The sequence below is a fragment of the Arvicanthis niloticus genome, chromosome X, assembly GCF_011762505.2.
Source record: "Arvicanthis niloticus isolate mArvNil1 chromosome X, mArvNil1.pat.X, whole genome shotgun sequence".
Lineage (NCBI taxonomy): Eukaryota > Metazoa > Chordata > Mammalia > Rodentia > Muridae > Arvicanthis > Arvicanthis niloticus.
The window spans coordinates 122,791,664-122,797,663 of record NC_047679.1 but is presented as its reverse complement, the minus strand read 5'-3'; positions in this window follow the sequence as shown (position 1 = coordinate 122,797,663).

Here is a 6,000-nt window from a genome sequence, read left to right as displayed (position 1 = left end):
TCTTAAGTTCTTTGTATATATTTGATAATAGCCTCTACCAGATGTAGGGTTGATAAAGATCTTTTCCCAATCTGTGGGTTGCCATTTTGTCCTATTGATCATGTCCTTTGCCTTACAGAAGCTTTTCAATTTTATGTTTGTTGATCTTAAAGCATAAGCTATTGGTGTTCTGTTCAGGAACTATTCCCCTGTGCCCAAGCATTCGAGGGTCTTCCACACTTTCTCTTCTATTAGATTCAGCAATTGAATTTTGTATCATGTCTTCACATCTTACATTATTCTTGTAATTTAAATTTTACATCTAAAATTGTAGATCATTATATAATTTGCAAGAGTAGCTAACCAATATTTGAGTTGACTGAAGGCCCACTCTACCAGATACAACATATATCCCACACTACTTGGGTGACCAAGTGTCTAAGATTAGATAGTCCAGAGACCAAGGGTAAAACCAAACACTACTGTTCTAAAAACACCAACAAAGTAGCAATCATATGACTTCTAATGACATTCAGTAATATGCATAGATCAGTGCCTTACAATACTTAAAGACTGAGAGACCTTGGAATATTCTTTTGTTTATTTTGTTGTTACGTCTCCCTTTTTATTTCTGATTTTATTAATTTGGATACTGTCTCTGTGCCCTTTGATAAGTCTGGTTAAGGGTTTATCTATCTTGTTGATTTTCTCAAAGAACCAGCTCCTGGTTTTATTGGTATTTTGTATAGTTCTTTCTGTTTCAACTTGGTTGATTTCAGCTCTGAGTTTGATTATTTCCTGCTGTCTACTCCTCTTGGGTATATTTGCTTCTTTTTGTTCTAACACTTTCAGGTGTGCTGTCAAGTTGTTAGTGTATGCTCTCTCCAGTTTCTTTTTGTAGACACTTAGAGCTATGAGTTTTCCTCATAGTACTGCTTTCATGGAGTCCCACAAGTTTTGTTATGATGTGTCCTCATTTTCATTAAATTCTAAAAAGTCTTTAATTTCTTTCTTTACTTCTTCCTTGACCAAGTCATCATTGAGTAGAGCTTTGTTCAGTTTCCATGTGTATGTGAGCTTTCTGTTATTTTTGTCACTATTAAAGACCAGCCTTAGTCCATGGGGGTCTGACAGGGTACAAGAGATTATTTCAATCTTTTTGTATCTGTTGAGGCCTGTTTTGTGACCAATTACAGGGTCTATTTTGGAGTAGGTACCATAAGGTGCTGAGAAAAATGTATATTCTTTTATTTTAGGATGAAATATTCTATAGATATCAATTAAATCAATTTGATTCATAACTTCTGTTAGTTTCATTGTGTCTCGGTTTAGTTTTTGTTTCCATGATCTGTCAGTTGCTGAGAGTGGGGTGTTGAAGTCCCCCACTATTATTGTGTGAGGTGCAATGTATGCTTTGAGCTTTAGTAAAGTTTCTTTTATATGTGGGTGCCCTTGCATTTGGAGCATAGATGTTCAGAATTGAGAGTTCTTCTTGGTACATTTTTCCTTTGATGAGTATGTAGTGTCCTTCCTTATCTTTTTTGATTAATTTTGGTTAAAAATCGATTTTATTTAATATTAGAATTGATACTCAATCTTGTTTCTTGGGACCATTTGTTTGGAAGATTGTTTTTCATACTTTTACTCTGAGGTAGTGTCTGTCTTTGTCACAGAGGTGCGTTTGCTGTATGCAGCAAAATTCTGGGTCCTATTTATGTATCCAGTCTGATAGCCTATGTCTTTTTATTAGAGAATTGAGTCCATTGATATTAAGAGATATTAAGAAAAAAAATGATTGTTGCTTCCTGTTATTTTTGTTATTCGAGGTGGAATTATGTTTGTGTAACTATCTTCTTTTGGGTTTGTTGGAAAACTACTTTCTTGCTTTTTCTTAGTTGTATTTTCCCTCCTTGTGTTGGAGTTTTCCATCCATTATCCTTTGAAGTGCTGGATTTGTGGTAAGATATTGTGTAAATTTGTTTTTTTCATGGAATATCTTGGTTTCTCCATCAATAGTGACTAAGAGTTTTGCTGGGTATAGTAGTCTGGGCTGGCATTTGTGTTCTCTTAGGGTCTGTATGACATCTGTCCAGGATCTCTGGCTTTTATAGTCTCTGGTGAGAAGTCTGGTGTGATTCTTATAGGTTGGCCTTTATATGTTACTTTGCCTTCTTCCCTTACTGCTTTTAGTATCTTCTCTTTGTTTTGTATATTTGATCTTTTGATTATTATGTGACAGGAGGTATTTCTTTTTTTGGTCTAGACTATTTGGGGGTCTGTAGCCTTCTTGTATATTTAAGGACATCTCTTGCTTTAGGTTAGGAAAGTTTTACTTTATAATTTTGTTGAAGATATTTACTGGCCCTTTAAGTTGGGAGTCTTCAACTTCATCTATACCTACTATCCTTAGGTTTGGCCTTCTCGTTGTATCCTGGATTTCCTGGATGTTTTGTGTTAGAAGCTTTTTGCATTTCACATTTTCTTTAACCTTTGTGTCAATGTTTTTCATGGTATCTTCTGCACATGAGATTCTTTCTTCTATCTCTTGTATTCTGTTGGTAATGCTTGTGTCTATGATTCCTGATCTTTTTCCTAGGTTTTCTATCTCCAGGGTAGTCTCCCTTTGAGATTTCTTTATTGTTTCTACTTCCATTTTTAGCTCCTGAATGGTTTTGTGTAATTTCCTCACCTGTTTGTTTCTCTTTTCTTGCATTTCTTTAAGGGCTTCTACCTGTTTACCTGTGTTCTCCTCAAATTCTTTGAGATTGTTGTTTATATCCTTTTTAAAGTCCTCTATCATCATCATGAGAAGTGATTTTAATTCTGAATCCTGCTTTTCCAATGTGATGTGGTATTCAGGCCTTGCTATGGTGGGAGAACTGGGTACTGGTGATGCCAAGTAACTTTGGTTTCTGTTTTTTACATTCTTACACTTGCTGTTAGCCATTTGGTTAGCTGTAGTGCTACTTGCACTCATTGGTTCTGACTGGAGCCTGCCTTTCCAATTATCTTTTTTGTGTCAGAACTCCTTGAGGTCTGGATGTCTCTGTGATCCTGAACTCCAGCTGCTCTGGGTACAGTGGATCCTCTAGGATATTTCAGGATATGGTGTCTCCACAGTAGTAGACCAGCTAGGTGTTTGCTGCTCTGAGTGTATTTCCTCCTCTAGGATGTCTCAGGATATGGTGTCTGCTGCTGAGTTCAGTGGCTCCTCTAGGATGCCTCGGGATATGGTGTCCCCTGCTCTGAGGTCAGTGGCCTCTCTAGGATGCCTCCAGACACAGTTTCCACAGGGGAGCAGATCAGCTGGGTTTCTGCTCCAGTCACCAGGATCTGGGCAAGGGGTGGAATTGGAGTGGTATTCCGCAGGGGTGGGGTCTGGGTGCCAGGTGTGCTCTGAGGGCTCCCTACTGCCAGTCATGCCTCTGGGGCATAGGGCAGTGGGCGGATGCTCCTACCTGCAGCTCTGTGGGCCGTGGCCTCTCTTGGATGCCTCCAGACTCAGTTTTCACAGAGGAGCAGATCAGCTGGGTGTCTGCTCCAGTCACCGGGATCCAGGCAAGGGGCAGAAGGGGAGTCATAATCTGTGTTTTTATTATCAAATATTCATTTTCCAAGTGATACCCTTAATATATGATTATTTTGAAAACATAGTCACAAAATAATTTTGTTTGCATGTACAAACATTCCACAAACATTGAAAGGCAAGTAAGTTATGAAAAGGCTTCAAATTTGTTTCTATTCAGTGTAATTTCTTATACCTTATATCTTACGAATCTCTTCAGTTACAAGGTCATAAAGACTTTATAAAATTTTTGTGGTGTTAAAATGAATGAAAATGAAAACCATCTAGCATGGCATGAGGTTCACAAAGGAAGTTCCCGTCTGGTTGCTACCTTCTCTTCTCCTAATCAATTATCTTATTGTATAAAGAATACATGACTCTTCTGAAACTCAGTAGTCTCATATTATTGAAGGACACACTTGGATTATACTATTGACAAACTATGTGTTATTAACAAAATCGTCTCCACAGCATGTCTATTACATGATGATGACAATGGTAATAGTATGTTACAGATATCACTAAAGCCAAAACATATTTTTGAAAACATTGTTTAAACTAATATGCATGCTAAGCATAGCTGCTATAAGCACAGACTTGCCAAATACTTTGGTAATTTGGATATTCCTAGTTCTGGCTATGGTAGCTTGTCCCCACTGACTTCTTCACTTAGAAATAAATTTCAAAGAAGAAAGTATATTTTATTCAATGATTACCTCAAACATTTGACAACATTAATCCACCTACCCAACCTCCCTAGCAACAGCCATCTTGTCTGTCTTCTATTTGTTTTATAGCTTCCACAGCTTTTCACTATTTTGGGGAATATACAAGCATATAATCAGCAGAGTGGCAGTAAATTGAAACTTTCTGCTACAGCTGGGGTTTCATCAGCTCTCCTCCAAGGGGCTGTGCAAGGTCATTTCGGTTTTTCCTTGCATAGAGAAGATAGTAAAATTACACATGCACTTTCAATGTTCATGGTAAAGTATGCATGTAGGTACCAGTCAAACAGAGATCTTGCCACTGTTTTGTCTAATTCTGTAGTCTGATAGGATGAGACAGTTATAGAAAAACACAGGAGGAAGCCTCCAATATGTCTCTATTGCCTAATTCTACTAAGGAGAGTCATAAATCTACACTCGCAAACCAAGTAAACATACATGGTAGTTCCTGGAGGGATTTTAGAACAGATACTCTAGGATAATTTTGTCATTATTTTTTGACACAGCATCTAGAATTTAGAATGCAATATGGTTTAATGGAACTAACACAAAACTGTAAGGCAAAGGTAACCATAATTTCTACTCCTGGATCTGTTCTAGCCAATCTGAGTGTCCTAGGTCATAGAGGCTCTTAAAATTTGTCTTTCAGTTAATGCTATATAAATATCAGAAGTAGGCACTTATATGAAAGCCTCATCCTTCTTAGTAAACCTGGCACGAACATCCAAGTATGAATATAAAAACAAACAATGGCTGGAAGATATGGTTCAGTGGCAAGGTGGCCATAGGACTGACCTTGTTTTCATTCTCAGCACACACGTGGAAACTCACAATCATATGTGACTCTGGTACCAGCAAGTCTGACACTCCTTCTGGTTCTAAACAGTACCAGGTGCGCACATATTGCACAAACACACATGTAGGTGAAACATCTATACACATAAAAAATAATGACAAAAGTTTTAAAGGAAAACCAAACAGACAAGTAAACTACAACATTTATGGAATTCTTAAGACCTGAAACGAGAAGCTAAGAACTCTATAGTGGTATAAAGTGAGGGGTTTACATTGCTCACATGTTTTTAATTTAATCAAATAGTTTGCAGTCTGAGAGAAAATTCAGAAATCAAGATGTTTCTGAAACAGATATTAGCAGATATTCATGGAAGAATGGCTCCATGTCTCAAATTACTAGGAGTCTTTGCTACTCTCAAAACTTCCATAACATTTCCATTGCACTAGCCCCCTAAAATGCTTGCCATTCCAGTTGTATCTCCCATCCTGAACCAGCCATAGTCTGTAAGCAAGCAAGGCCTCAAATAGATGGGTAGGGACACCAACTCAGCCTCAAAACTTTCAACCCACAGTTTGTCCTGCCTACAGAGTATCCTGAGACCTGAGCCCCCTACAGAATTGTCACCAAAGAAAACAGAGAGCCTTTATTCTCCACCTGATGGAAACAGATGCATAGACCCACATTATGCAGAGCTCAGCAAGTCCTGCATAAGGGTGAGTTGGGGGTTTGGATCAGAGAAACCAGAGGAGTAAGGGACAGCAAAAGAACATGGCCCACAGAATCAACTGATTGGGACTCATGGTAACTTGCAGAAATCAGAGAGCCTGTAGGTGTCTGACCTAAGGCTTCTGCAAATATGCTATGGTTGTGTAGCTTGCTTTTTTATGGGGTTCCTGACAGTGGAAGCTAGAACTGTCTTTGACTTTTTTGCCTGA